This window comes from Rhinopithecus roxellana, chromosome 4, assembly GCF_007565055.1.
Source record: "Rhinopithecus roxellana isolate Shanxi Qingling chromosome 4, ASM756505v1, whole genome shotgun sequence".
In the NCBI taxonomy this organism is placed as follows: Eukaryota; Metazoa; Chordata; class Mammalia; order Primates; family Cercopithecidae; genus Rhinopithecus; species Rhinopithecus roxellana.
Genome location: NC_044552.1, coordinates 46134398 through 46150635, shown reverse-complemented (window position 1 = coordinate 46150635; position 16238 = coordinate 46134398). Strand labels below are relative to the sequence as shown.

The 16238-nt window shown below is 37.1% G+C and overlaps 1 pseudogene; it reads right to left on the bottom strand.

Moving 5' to 3' along the window:
* Positions 1–206: 206 nt before the first annotated feature.
* LOC104681019 lies at positions 207–1489 on the bottom strand (annotated as a pseudogene).
* Between the last annotated feature and the right edge of the window lie 14749 nt (positions 1490–16238).

Here is a 16238-nt window from a genome sequence, read left to right as displayed (position 1 = left end):
AGTCTGTGGCTTTGCTGAATCAAGCTCCCCCTGCCCCCATTATTATTTAGAAAACACCCACTGTTGGGGCTAATAGCATTATTGGTGGTACCTATTATATAGAGGGATAGCTGAACAGAGTCTGTGTCTTGAAACCAGCATTGAATCACTCTCAGGGTTGAGAGGGAAAAAAGGGGAGTCTAAAATCGCAAGAAGTAAAGACATATCTAGGACTCTTGTCCTTCTGGATCCATGCTTCCTTCAGGGTCTTCATTGTTGTAAATGTTCTCTGCCATTTGCCACACTTGCATGATATTGTCTTCTCTTACAGAACAAATCACCCAAGGTTCATTGGGATTCCAGGAGAAATCAGGTATCTTGGCAGTGTGACCACCATGAATAAACAATAACTCTAGTGGCCCATCTTCTTCATCTTCTGGGGATTGTTTCTCTCCAATTTTACTTAAATCCCAGACATTCAGTCTGCAATTGGTACCACTGGAAGCCAAAATAGTCTCATTGTGAGTTGACCACTGAACCTGGAATATTTTATCCTTATGTGATTCAAAGGAATGCAACTTAAGTTTCAGATTTCTCAGATCCCACAAGTCAACATTCTTGTCAGTGGATCCTGTGGCAAGAATGAACTCACTCTAAGGATTGAAAGAGAGGCAGCAGTGTGAGTGTCACTTCAGCAGTGTCAGCCTCAACTGAGTGGCTTGGTTTGGAAGTAGTGTTTGAATAAGTATCCCAAATCATAAGTTTCTGATCATCAGCAACTGACCCAAACAGAGACTCATGGAGCAGATGCCAGGAAACATCTTCTACTACTGCTGTATGTCCTGTAAAGATGGTGTTCACATCCACCACTTTTCCCTCCTTTGGAATGGCACTGATGTCCCACAGGCAGATAGTGTGGTCATCTGAAGCACTAAGTAAGTGCCCACTGAGATGTGGGTTCCAAGAAATCCCATAGCCTTCCTTCTGATGTCCACGGAGACACAAGTCTGGGTTGCACTCTCCAGAAGGATCTGGTTTAGAAGGGTGTTTTTTATAGTCAAAGACAAGAACACCACTGAAGGAGTCTTTGTTGCGATGATACAAGGGTTCTGGGGCATGTAACGGGCCCTGTTTACTTCTCCTTCATGGTTGATCTTGATTTCTATTTCAGTTTTCCCACTAACTGAACCAAAACCTCCAAATTATCCTTTCTTGCTGCCGTAGTGTGACACTTCAAACTGACCATCATCATTAGGAAGTTGTACACGGGCTATAACAAGATGGTTTTCTTCATCCAATGTGTATGTCCCCAGGACAAGTTGGTGAATGCTGAAATCTTTCCCTTCTGGTCTGGTTACATCTGGAAGCCACTGGGCAGTTAGGCTGGGCCACTCCAGAGCATGGGTCATCACCAAATCATAAAAAAAGGGGTGTTCTTTTTCTGTTTTTTGTACTCATTGATAACTCTTCCTTCCACTGCGTCATCAAAGGCTGCTTCCTTGTCGGCCATGGCAGGCAGGCGAGCTGGGGGAATCCTGGGGTCAAGGGTTGCGGGTGAGGGTGGGGGCACTATTATCTTTTAATTTAGTTATATAAAGGTTTTTTGTTTTGTTTGGGATGTTTTTGGTTTACCATTGGATCCTTTCTTTTTCCTCTACTGTCTTGAAATAACTGTTCTGATGTGGGTATTGTTTACTGATGTGGGTATTGTTTACTGTACTTCAAGTATAGTTACTTGAAGTAACTGTTCTGATGTGAGTATTGCAAGGTAACATTTACTAACTATTGAGGAGATTGTAAAATATTTTTTCTTCATTCTTAAAAATCAGTAATTTTACCATGATGTGTTAAGTGTCTGTCAAACATTCCTGGATTTAGTGATCCCTTTTAATAAGAGAACTCAAGATTTTCTTTAGCTCAGGGAAACTTTATCTATTATCTGCATCATTATCACGTTTTATTTTACCCTCCCGACTCCCACCACCCCCAGCCACCTACCCTTTGTGATCTGCCCTTGAAGCCCCTTATCTCCTCTCTTATTTGTCCTTTTGAGACCTGAGTTAGTGACCTGAGAGATTCAAAAAATCCTTTTGTAGAATTCATTTACTGAATTAGTTTTTTTTTTTTTTAGCAAATTCTTCCAATCCTGAGATTTACTGCATTTTTAATTTGAAAATCATGTCTATTTTTAGAAAATCTTTTATTATACTGAATCTTAATCCACATTCATTTTTTGTTCAGTAGTCATTTTTTTTTCCTCTGGTAGCTCTGTTTCACAAGGTGGTGTATTTGTTCATTCTCTGTCTCACTGCTGGGACGTATTACGAGGAGAGGGTAGGTGGAGGAGAGGAAGGTAACAGCTGCTCCATTTGGGGGATATTGTCAAGAGGAGAGGGAAAAAGGGGTTCCTATCTTTCCAGAATTTCATATAATCTTACCATAGGATATTTTTGTTTGTTACTAGAAACAGAAGTCTCATAGATTTTATGTTAGGAATCTCAAATCAGGAAAATTATCTGTTTTTTTTTTCCTTAAAATTGGCAAAAAAAAAAAAATTGATTTTACCCCTTTAAATCTTTCTTCTCATCATTACTAGGTTGTTTTGCAGGATTTTGTCAACTGAAATTTTATCTGCAATAATGTCAGAACCTAGTGACACTACAACCAGAGATAGGTAGTATTTTTGGCAATGAAAGTTTATGGTGTAATCCCATATAAACTCCCATATAAACATATAAAATCCCATATAAACATATAAATTGTTCAAATATTAACAATATATAAAAACTAATGAAATATGAAGAAAAATCAGGGATACCTCATTTTATTGTGCTTCACTTTATTGTGTTTCACTTTATTGTGTTTCACAGATTTATTTTTTTAACAAATTGAAGATTTGTGGCAACTCTGCAATAAATCTATCATTGCCATTTTTCCAACAGCTTGGGCTCACTTCATTTCTCTGTGTCACATTTTGTTAATACTGACACAATAATAATAATAAAGTTTGAAATATTTCATAGTTCTCTTTTTTCCTCTCATTCTTATCCGATCATCATAACAGATACCTATCTGTTGTGATGATCAGTGATCTTTGATGTTACTATTATAATTGAAGTTGTGGTAGAAATAGCAAGAAAACTAGAAGTAGAGCGATATCTAAAGCTGTGACTGAATTGCTGCAATCTCACGATAAAACTGGAATGAATAAGGAGCTGCTTCTCATCAATGAGCAAAGGAAAGTAGTTTCTTGAGATGAAATCTCATAGTGAAGATGCTGTGAACTTTATAGAAATGTTAACAAAGGATTTAGAATATTCCATAACCTTAGTTGACAAAGCAGCGGTGGGGTTTGGAGGATTGACTCCAATTTTGAAAGCAGTTCTACACAAGGTAAAATGCTATCAAACAGCATTGCATGCTACAGAGAAATCTTTTGTGAAAGGAAGAATCAATCCATGCAGCAAACTTCATTATTGTTTTTTTGAAATGGCCACAGCTACCCCTGCCTTCAGCAACCTCACCCTGATCAGTCCGTAGCCATCAACAATGAAGCAAGAGCCTTCACCAGGGAAAACATTATGACTTCCTAAAAGTTCAGATGATTGTTAGCATGTTTTTAATTTAATTTCATTTTATTTTCAACACGGAGTCTCACTCTGTCGCCAGGCTGGAGTGCAGTGGCGTGATTTCAGCTCACTGCAACCTCCACCTCCCGGGTTCAAGCGATTCCCCTGCTTCACCTCCAGAGTAGCTGGGACTAGGGGTGCGCCACCATGCCCAGCTAATTTTTTGTGTGTATTTTAGTAGAAACGGGGTTTCACCATGTTGGCCAGCTAGTTTCACTGGCTGACCTCGTGATCCACCTGTCTTGGCCTTCCCAAAGTGCTGGGATTAAAGGCGTGAGCCACCGCGCCCGGCCAGATTGTTAGCATTGATTTTTGTTGTTGTTAGCAATAAAGTATTTTAAAATTAAGGTATGTACATTATTATTTTAGACATAATGCTACTGTAGCACACTTAACAGACTACAGTATATTGTAAATATAAGTTTTATATGCACTGGGAAACAAAAAATTCAAGTGACTCACTTTATTATGATTTTGCTTTATTGTGGTAGTCTGAAATTAAACCCATAATATCTCAGAGGTATGCCTGTTTGTATTTTACTAAAAAAATTTATCATGTTAATTTCTGTATTTTATTTTTCTCTCTGTTCCATGGCTGAGTGTCAGAGCAGTAACTATTCCCTGAGAAAGGGAACAGGTTTCTTCCAAAGGCGTTTCTATGGCACCTCCATAAATCAGCAAGGAAAAGCACCTAAGAGGCAGTAAATCAGCACCCTGGGCTCTATCCTTTCATTATTCTTCCTTCCTGAGCACCATAAGGCTATATTTATTCCCTAAAGCAGTCCATCTACATGAATATTTGAAAATGTATATATTTTTGGCTTTTGGCTTTATGAAAGCTTTAGGAGCATGTTTTACTTCTTGTACATAGAAATCTATTTCTGTCTGCGTATTTTGAGTGATGTATGAGTACATATGATCTGTGAGCATAGTTCCCTTTTATCCTCTCATTCTTAACCATCTTGATACATATTTAATTTCAATTTGGTATACATACATCCGCGGAGTAACTTGATATATCATAAATATTGTAGGTATTGGTGATATAGAAATAAATATAGCATGGTTCCTGTATGCATATATAATTTGTTTGTAAACACTGTAGGAGTGAAATGAATTTTTTCTTTTCCCCTCTGAAGGTTTGAATCTGCTGAAATAAACTGACAATACATTAACAGGCAAAAAGACATACAAATATGTTAATGTGCAAGTGTGCATGGGAGCCATATAAGATGTGAGACTCAAAGAAGGGAGATGGTTGAAGGTTAAAATAGCATGAAGGAATAGGGGCTTCAGACTTTTTGGGGAGGTGGCTGTAAGTTGTGGGAGGGAAAGGGGAGGAATCTCATGGTGAACAAAGTTTATCTCACTATACAGATAAAAGTCTCTTAGGTAATAAAAGTTACTTGGGGATCAACCTTCAGGAGGAAGATGCTGTCTGGATGTGATGATTACTTCTTTTTTTTTTTTTTTTTTTTTTTTTTTGAGACCAAGTCTTGCCCTGTTGCCTAGGCTGGAGTGCAGTGGTGTGATCTTGGCTCATTGCAACCTCCACCTCCTGGGTTCAAGTGATTTTCATTCCTCAGTCTCCTGAGTAGCTGGGACGACAGGTGCATGTCACCATGCCCAGCTATTTTGTTTTTTTTCATCTTTTCAGTAGAGATAAGTTTTTGCCATGTTGGCCAAGCTGATCTCAAACTCCTGGCCTTGAGTGATCTGCCTACCTTGGCCTCCCAAAGGGCTGGGATTACAGGCGTGAGCCCCACTGTGCCCAGCCTGTATATGATGATGACTTTTAATGTCCTTTCTGATAAATAATCTTTTCTGGTTGTTTGATGAGATTCCTAGGGAAGGGATTCAAGACAATTGCATTCCTTTTGGAAGAACTTCGCTCAGTCAGATAAGGGAACTTTGAGAAAGCTTCTCTCTGCACTAGCAAAAGGAAAGAGAAGAAAGGGCAGGAGAAGGTCAGAGAGAGCGAACTTGGTTCTGAGGCTCATTTCTGAGGCTTTTCAATCTTCTTTGTTCCAAGCACTCAGCATGCCGACATGCCATATTGTGGGGTATTATCTTCTGAGCCCCAACAACACATAGCCCATATTCTAGCTAGATATTTAGTATGCTCGTCAAGTCAGAGTATTTTTAGATGATAGAAAACAAGTAAAGTCCTAATTTTTATTAAGCCTTTAGAGAAGTGGTGAGTTTACCATTGGGCCATGTGAAAGTAAATTATACAGCACTCTGGAGAGGTGGGGAAATAGAAATTATTCCCTTTTATCTTTATCCTTTTATCCTGACCCAGTCACAAAAGTAGTTGTCTATTTCCCTGACAAGTTAAAAATTATCCCAAGGCCCTAAGAATATTTATTACCCCTTTTCCTGTTTTATAAAATGATATCTAACTTTAAAAAGCATTTGTAGGCTAATGGAAATAATATTATGGTGGGAAACATACACTAATTTGAGATCTTGGCCTATTGAACCCAATAAAAACTCAAAATTTATTTATTTTGATGATTTGATGTAGGTCACATCTGAAACTTTAATTCAATGGAATTGAAAATATGTTTTTATAAATTATTTTAATCATATGAAAACTTTAAAGAAATTTATCATCTTTTGTAAGCTAGTTTTGTAGAAACCATTCAACACAGATCTACCTCAAAATTGTAATTGCAGTCCAGTTGTAGTTACCTAAAAAGGTACAAAGGGATGGTATCTGAATTTGGCATATATGTTCACATATTTATAGTAAAAGCTAAGTTTTTGAATAATGAATGTGTAATATATTTTCTAGGTATAAACTGATATGAAGGATTTACCTGTAATCTGAAAAACTAATATGTAATTGAGGTTAGATAATTTCAGGAATTGAATAATTTGTGTAGTTGTTATTAAATAGTGACATTATTTTTAGCCTTGTTTGGACAAAGTAGATAAAGGACCCACAGTGAAGCAATATTTAGAAATAAAAATTTTGAAGAAAATAGCTTATAAGCTGAAGTAAATATTTTCAAAGTGTCTTATGTTGTCAAAGTGATAAAATAAAGCAAGCTGGAGACTTTGCTCTTCAAATCTACACAACAGGACTGGCATATCCATGAACCTTTCTACATGTAAATATCTAGTTAGAAAGGAGCCTTCTGGGGAGTCTATTCTGGGGTAGATCTATGCTGTTAAGGGACAATGAGGCAAGGCCAAATTCATCAGAGACTCTGGCCTTTTGGAGGATTATCTCTAACTAAAGACCTAAGATTCTTCATTCCATTGTGAAAAGCTGATAGCTGGAGAGGTAGGAAGTATTTCTGAGAATTCTAGAGGGTCAAAAACACATGGATATGTGTGTATGTGTGTGTGTGTTGTTATATTTTGAAGTACCTTTTATAGCATGCTTCTTATGTTCCAGGGTGTGCAACTGTAGTATGAGAATAGGAAGTGGGACGGTCAGTCCCCAGTGCTTTCAGCCATCAGTCAACCTGCGGGTTAGGATTCATAACCCAGAGTAGGAGGAGCCTCGAATCCCTGATGAGGCAACTGCTTTGTAAGTGTGATTGAGGCCAAAGGTGAAACAGTTTGCTTCAGTTTGTCCGTTTGTGTTTAAGACAACTGAGTGAACTGGAAATGGACTGTCCAGTCACTTGCAAAACATGCTATTTCATTATTTATCTTTAACACTTTAAGTTTAGTTAGTATTTTTTTTTCAGGCTTATGTATATATATTAGCTCAAGTGCAGTCAAACTTGCTTTAGATATGTGAAAACTTGCTTTAGATACGTGAAACAGTTTGCTTCAGTTTGTCCGTTTGTGTTGAAGACCACTGAGTGGACTGGAAATGGACTGTTTAGTCACTTGTAAAACATGCTATTTCACTATTTATCTTCAACACTTTAAGTTTAATTAGTATTTTTGTTTCAGGCATATATATATATATATATATATATATATATATATATATATATTAGCTCAAGTGCAGTCAAACTTGCTTTAGATATGTGAAAAGGAGCTTCAACTTTAGGAAAGAAGAACGTACAAGAATGTATATTGTTAGAGTTCTTTAAAAGAAACCTTGAAACTATCCATAATACAATAATTTTTCAGGATTTGAGCATTAAGCTATCCATCTGAAATGTTCCTTCATAAATAAATAAATTATGTTTTGCTTTAAAGAATGAGATAATTTTGAGCCAAGCACAGGGGCTTATGCTTGTAATCCCAACACTTTAGGAGGCCAAGGCAGGAGGACCACTTGAACAAGTCAGGAGTTTGAGGCCAGTGTGGACAACAAAATGAGACCCTGTCTCTATGAAAAATGTTTAAAGACTTAACCTGGTGGTGCACGCCTGTGGTCCCAGTTACTTGGGAGGCTGAGGCAGGAGGATCGCTTGAGCCTAGGAGTTTGAGACTGTAGTGAGCTATGATCATGCCACTGCACTGCAGCCTTGGTGACAGACTGAGACCCTGTGTCTAAAAAAAAAATAATAAATTTAAAAAAATTGAATGGGATCATTTGTCTTACTTTAAGGCCAAATAGCTGAGTTATAATAGGCTTAAACTAGGAGTTTGACTACTACAATAAATACAATTAATTAATTGTGGTCCGTTCTACATTGTTTATGTTACCTCAGACTTATGTAATTAAAATATTTGAATCAGAAAAGCATATTTTTTGTGTTAATTTGATAAGCATGACCGCCAAGTACTCATCTCTGCCTTTTTTTCTTTTTCTTTTTTTCCCTCCCTTGTTTCTTTGTGTTATGAACCAAATCATAACTTCCTCTTACAGATCCAGAGAGCTGTTTGTCTTTGAGTAGGAACATACAGAAAAGACAGAAGGCATTTATTTTCTCACATTTTAAAATAAAGAGCCTCAGCATTTCCAGGGTGAATTTTAAGGTTTATGGCTCTGAAAATTGCAAGTTAAAAAGCACATTAGCAATTATTTTTGAATTGCACTAGAAATTATGGACCAGTTCAAAACAGATGCTGATGTTCTAAAGTGAACCACAGGTGCAACAAAAATCTTTTGCAATAGAGATTTTTCTTTATGATTTTATCCTTATCCTATATCCTTTCTTCCTGCAACATTACTGCATTTTCTTTTAAACAATGCTATTACAAATAATTCCCAAAGATATAATGTAGTCTTTTGCTGAGAACAGGGTAAAAGTGGAAAATTCCAGGTTCTGTTTCTGAGCTTTGCTCATAGCAGTTTAGTAGAAAGCTTAGTATCTGGGTCTCCCCATTACAAAAAATAGAAATTTAATTACTATTTATCCTCAAAGATACTTAATTATCAGTAGGAAAGGCTTGATGCTATTCAGTGATCCTCAGATCAAAGCAATTTAAACATGCATTATTTTAACAATATACAAGTACAAAAGCTAAGAAATTATCTAGTGCGAGGCTCGTCTCCCCCCTCTCTGGGATTTTTTTTTTGTCAGAATTTATGGGTAACCTAGATACTGAAGTGGAGATATACAAAGAACATCCATCTGAGGCAGAGGAAATTATTTTCGTTGCCTTTTGTTTTGTTTTCTGCATAAAAGGAATCGCAGATATTTCCAGATGAAAGGAAATTTATTTATCCAGTAATATTTTTGAACTTAAACTATTTTGGGGGGGGCCCAAATCATTTAGAAGATTTTTGTATGGGGGAGAAAACAATAGTCACATTGTGACAGGATGGTAGAGTCATTGTCAGTAGCATTTAGTTAAAGGACAGTACGATGGACAAGGCATAGGCCTTAAAGTAGAAATAAAGTGCTTGCTTTGGTACATAGTTATTGCTGGCTTAATTGGGTATTTCATCATATACTGTGATGAACTTTTGGTTATTTATCATGTTTATGTGTCTTTTACCTATTTGAATCTTTACACAAATGAAAGGCTCTCTTTGAGTGTTTACTTTTTTTTAAAGGGGAAATCATGTTGGACTTGAGCACTATAATTGATTGGTTAGCTCATAAATATATGAAAATAAAGGTACTGTAAATAATGTTTTTACCTTTTGTTTTTGATCTCTCTTTTTCTTTCCTTTGTAACCCTTCAGAGCTGAAGCATCCCATTGTAATTGCTTTTACTTTCCCATTTCTCAGTCATTCTGCTCTATCTTTCCGGTTAGTGATTATATTAGCTCAACAGTATTTAACTACAGTTTCACAGTCAATTATTAATGAATGTTTCATTTTAACTGTAGTATTACTTTGCCAACAAAACTGCGTGAAGTTAATTACTTGGCAGTTTTTTAAAGTATAAAATGGAAAGAAATGGCTTTTGCTGTTAAATTGTCATTCAGACTCACTTTTGTCATTACAGGATAACAACAGATCCCTTTGATAACTGAGCCAAGCAGGTCAGCCACTCTCTGTTGTTCAAATGGTTGATAAAATATGCACAAAACTGAAATCTGGTGGGGTCTGGAACCTGTGGCTTTGCAATTTGGAAGGCATTTGATGATGTCCTTTGTAGATTGTTCACGTTCTTTGAACCTGTTTGAAAAAAATGTTTATATTTCAACCTGCTGAGTTCCTAACATTTAAAAGAGAATAAGTGGCTTCCATAAATCAAGGCACCCCAGGCAGGAAAGGTTTGCCTCACAAACAATGGCTGAGAGAGTCACAAACAATGGCTGAGAGAGACACCTGGCCTCGGGCACATCAAGAGGCTGTATTGTTAGGCCTGGGCATTGTGGAGATGGGATGTTCAGGAAAAGGCAATTCCTAAAAGGTTACTGTACTAAAAGACTTAAGACTCTTATCTGTCTTGACTCATTTCAAACATCCTTCTTCACAAAAACACTAAGGCAATACCTTTGAGATTTTTAATTAGAAGTTGTTTGTGTGCTGTGAGGGAAAGCACAAGCATAATCTCCACCTTAGGGTGACCAGATACAGCAAATAAAAGTACACAGCACCCAGTAAAATGTGAATTTCAGAAAGTATGAACCACGTGTCCTGTATTTTATCTGAAAGCCTTACATTTGAGTTCTATTTCTTTTCATCCTATGTAAAAGTTACGTGTATTTTACTGTCACATATAATGAGTAAAGGGAGAATTCATGAACGCAACATAAATGAAATATGATTACGTTATTTTGTCAACACTTTAATTTGAGGCAGTTTTGAGAGTTTTTCTAAACATCTCAGTGCCAGTTTCCAATCTTGGGTACCTAACGGATTCTTATCTGTTGAACTAAGAAAACTCATTGATGTATGCTCAATGATCCACTCAGTTTGTCTAGACTTTAGATATATTTCTTAACTATAAGCCCTTGACCTCCCTTTTCTTTCTCTCTTTCTCTCCTTCCTTCCTTCCTTCCTTCCTTCCTTCCTTCCTTCCTTCCTTCCTTCCTTCCTTCCTTCTTCCTTCCTTCCCTCCCTCCCTCCCTCCCTCCCTCCCTCCTTCCTTCCTTCCTTTCTTCCTTCCTTCCTTCCTTTCTTCCTTTCTCTCTTTCTTCTTCTTTTTTTTTTAATTGTACTTTAACTTCTGGGATACATGTGCAGAACATGTAGGTTTGTTGCATAGGTATATATGTGCCATCGTGGTTTGCTGCACCCATCAACCCATCATCTAGGTTTTAAGCCCTACATCCATTAGGTATTTGTCCTAATGCTCTCCCTCCCCTTGCCTCTCAGCCCCCGACAGGCCCCAGTGTGTGATATTCACCTTCCTGTATCCATGTGTTCTCATTGTTCAACTCCCACTTATGAGTGAGAACATGTGGTGTTTGGTTTTCTGTTCATGTGTTAGTATACTGAGAATGATGACTTCCAGCTTCATCCATATCCCTGCAAAGGATATGAACTCATTCTTTTTTATGACTGTGTATTATTCCATGGTATATATGTACCACATTTTCTTTATCCAGTCTATCATTGATGGGCATTCAGGTTGGTTTCAGGTCTTTGCCATTGTGGATAGTGCTGCAATAAATGTATGTGTGCATGTGTCTTTATAGTAGAATGATTTATAATCCTTTGGGTATATACCCAGTAATGGGATTGCTAGGTCAGATGGTATTTCTGGTCCTTGATCCTTAAGGAATTGCCACACTGTCTTCCACTGTGGTTGAACTAATTTACACTCCCACTAACAGTGTAAAAGCATTCCTATTTCTCCACAACTTCTCTCGCATCTGTTGTTTCCTGACTTTTTAATGATCGCCATTCTAACTGCTGTGAGATGGTATCTTGTTGTGGTTTTGATTTGCATTTCTCTAATGACCAGTGATGATGAGCTTTTTTTCATATGTTTCTTGGCCACATACCTGTCTTCTTTTGAGAAGTCTGTTCATATCCTTCACCCACTTTTTTGATGGGATTGTTTGTTTTTTTCTTGTATATTTGTTTAAGTTCTTTGTAGATTCTGAATATTAGACCTTTGTCGGGTGGATAGATTGCAAAAATTTTCTCCCATTCTCTTGATTGCCTGTTCACTCTGATGATAGTTTCTTTTGCTCTGCAGAAGCTTTTTAGTATAATTAGATCCAATTTGTCAATTTTGGCCTTTGTTGCAGTTGCTTTTGGTGTTTTAGTCATGAAGTCTTTGCCCATGCCTATGTCCTGAATGGTACTGCCTAGGTTTTCTTCTAGGGTTTTTATGGTTTTAGATTTTATATTTAAGTATTTAATCCATCTTGAGTTAATTTTTATATAAGGTGTAAGGAAGGGGTCCGGTTTCGGTTTTCTGCCTATGGCTAGCCAGTTTTACCAGCACAGTTTATTAAATGGGGAATCCTTTCCCCAATTCTTGTTTTTGTCAGATTTGTTGAAGATCAGATGGTTGTGGATGTGTGGTGTTATTTCTGAGGCCTTTGTTCTGTTATATTGGTCTATATATCTGTTTTTGTTTCAGTACCATGCTGTTTTGGTTACTGTAGCCTTGTAGTATACTTTGAAGTCCGGTAGTGTGATGCCTCCAGCTTTGTACTTTTTGCTTACAATTGTCTTGGCTCTACGGGCTCTTGTCTGGTTCCATATGAAATTTAAAGTAATTTTTTCTAATTCTTTGAAGAAAGTCAATGGTAGCTTGATGAGAATAGCATTGAATCTATAAATTACTTTAGGCAGTATAGTCATATTCACGATATTGATTCTTCCTGTCCATGAGCATGGCATGTTTTTCCATTTGTTTGTGTCCTCTCTTATTTCCTTGAGCAGTAGTTTATAGCTCTCCTTGAAGAAGTACTTCATGTCCCTTGTAAGCTATATTCCTGGGTATTTTATTCTCTTTGTAACAATTGTGAATGGGAGTTCACTCATGATTTGGCTCTCTGTTTGTCTGTTATTGGTGTATAGGAATGCTTGTGATTTTTGCACATTGATTTTATATCCTGAGGATTTTGCTGAATTTGCTTATCAGCTTAAGGAGTTTGTGGGCTGAGGCAATGGGGTTTTCTAAATATAAAATCATGTCATCTCAAACAGAATCAATTTGACTTCCTCTCTTCCTATTTGAATATGCTTTATTTCTTTCTCTTGCCTGATTGCCCTTGCCAGATTGCCCTTGCCAGAACTTCCAATACTGTGTTGAATACGAGTGGTGAGAGAGGGCATCCTTGTCTTGTGCCAGTTTTCAAAGGGAATGCTTCCAGCTTTTGCCCATTCAGTATGATATTGGCTGTGGGTTTGTCATAAATAGCTCTTACTATTTTGAGACATATTCCGTCAATACTTAGTTTATTGAGTGTTTTTATCATGAAGGAGTGTTAAATTTTGTCAAAGGCCTTTTCTACATCTATTGAGATAATCATGTGGGTTTTGTCATTGGTTCTGTTTATGTGATGGATTACGCTTATTGATTTGGGTATGTAGAGCTAACTATCCTAAATATATATACACCCAATACAGGAGTACCCAGATTCATAAAGCAAGTTCTTAGAGACCTACAAAGAGACTTAGACTTCCACACAATAATACAGTGAGACTTTAACACCCCACTGTCAATATTAGACAGATCAATGAGACAGAAAACAAGAATATTCAGGACTTGAACTCAGCTCTCGTCCAAGTGGACCTAATAGACATATACAGAACTCTCCACCCCAAATCAACAGAATATACTTTCTTCTCAGCACCACATAGCACTTTTTCTAAAATCAACCACATAATTGGAAGTAAAACACTCCTCATCAAATGCAAAAGAATGGAAATAATAACAAACAGTCTCTCAGACCACAGTGCAATCAAATTAGAACTCAGGATTAAGAAACTCACTCAAAACCGAACAACTACATGGAAACTGAACAACCTGCTCCTAAATGACTACTGGGTAAATAGCGAAATTAAAGTAGAAGTAGCGAAGTTTTTTGAAACCAATGAGAACAAAGAGACAATGTACCAGAATCTGTGGGACATAGCTAAAGCAGTGTTAGGAGGGAAATTTATAGCACTAAATGCCCATATCAGAAAGCTGGAAAGATCTAAAATAGACAGCCTGACATTACAATTGAAAGCAGAAGAGAAGTAAGAGCAAACAAATTTAAAAGCTAGCAGAAGACAAAAAGTAACTAAGATCAGAACTGAAGGAGAGAGAGATACCAAAAACCCTTCAAAAAATCACTGAATCCAGGAGCTGGCTTTTTGAAAAGATTAACAAATAGATTGACCACTATCCAGACTAATAAAGAAGAAAAGAGAGAAGAATCAAATAGACACAATAAAAAATGATAAAGTAGAGATTACCACTGATCCCACAATAATACAAACTACCATCAGAGAATACTATAAACACCTCTGTGCAAATAAACTAGAAAATCTAGATGAGCATTGATGTGAAAATCCTCAATAAAATACTGGTAAACCAAATCCAGCAGCATATCACAAAGCTTATCCACTATAATCAAGTTGGCTTCATCCCTGGGACCCCCCTTTTCTTATAACATTTATTTTAAAATTACAACTGTATAAATTCTTCCTTTCTTCCTTTGAGATATAAATACTTGCCCAGCCTTTTGACATTTTTTACCACCCACTGATGTCTTTCTCAAGGACCTGGGCCCATCCCTTTTATATGTAATAAAGGAAGATAGTGTCACTATTTTCCAGTCTCTGTGAGTGGGTAGGAGCCAACTCCAGTAAGAGACAGTTAGCAAACACAGATGACCTAATCACTTTGACAATCACTCTGCTAAGAAGCTAGCTCACCCCAGTGCTTAAAAACTCTCCTACCTTTTATTTCAGCAGAAGTCTCCCTCCCCTACTACAATAGCCTGAATAAACTCATCGTTCTATTTTTAACAAGTGTCCAGTGCATTTTTACTTCAACAAATAGGACAAAGCCTAGGCCTTGGTACTTTACCAAGTCCCCTGGATGATTCTAATACTGACCCAAGTTTGAGAACCCCTTTAGCTTTTGCAGTAGTTTACGAAATACCACAGTAATAAGTCTTGATATTTATTTGTGGTTATAAGACAAATTTGTAATGTCTGAGAAATACTCCCTTACTTCAATGGCATTTTTTAAAACTTAAAAAAAAAAAAAAAAAAAAAAACAAAGGCCCAGGTCTGGTGACTCACACCTGTAATCTCAGGCTGAGGTGGGAGGATTGCTTGAGGACAGGAGTTCAAGATCAGCCTGGGCAACACAGGGAGACCCCCGTCTCTACCAAAAAAAAAAAAAAAAAAAAAAAAAAATTAGCTGGATGTGGTGATGTGCACTTGTATTCCCAGCAACTTGGGAGGCAGAGGTAGGAGGCTGGCTTGAGCCCGGTGTTTGGGGTTACCGTAAGTCATAATTGTGCAATTGCATTCCAGCCTTGGGAATATAATAAGACCCTGTCTCTTAAAAAATAATAACAAATATTAAATAAAATAGTATTGCTCACTTTGTCTTTTTCTTTAACTCAATCTAGTCATGATTCTAAACTTTAACCAACTGGATATTGTTGGTTCCTAAGGAATGTGGCCTAGGTCTGTCAGTAAGAGTGGCTTAGCATGGCACTTACTCTAAGTAGACAGAGAAATGGGATTCAGTGAAGAGGAGAGGTATGGAGTGTGTTAAAGCCCCTTGGGTGGTTCTGCTTTTCCAGTCAACCTCCTCACTAAGAAAACGTGCTTGTGACATTCTTGAGTTGTCCCTTGGTTTGTCTGGGTAAGTTGCTCAGCAAGGAAATAATGTCCTATTCATTTTTTGTTTTCTCACTTCCTAGCACAGTGGCTGGCAATAAGTTAAAGCTTAATAAAGTATTATTTTTTTCTTTTTCAACCTTCTCAGTGTGTGTCCTAACCCATCTTCTTCTTTTATTTTTGGCCTGGCATGGTATTAAAATTAATTTAACTTTGCATGTGAAATTTTTCTGTGGGACTTGAACATTCCAAATTAGAATGGGAAGGAAATTAGTAACTTTGTCTTTTATTTCTCTAGCAAAAGAATTACCAATTTTTATGGGCAAAAACTGGAAGCATTCCCCTTGAACACAGGAACAAGACAAGGATGCCCTTTCTCACCAGTCCTATTCAACACAGTAGTGGAAATCCTGGCCAGAGCAATCAGGCAAGAGAAAGAAATAAAAGGCATTCAAATAGCAAGAGAGGAAGTCAAACTATCCCTGTTTACATATAGTAAGATTCTACATGTAGAAAACCCCATAGTCTCTACCTAAAATCTCCTTAATTTGTTAAGCAACTTCAG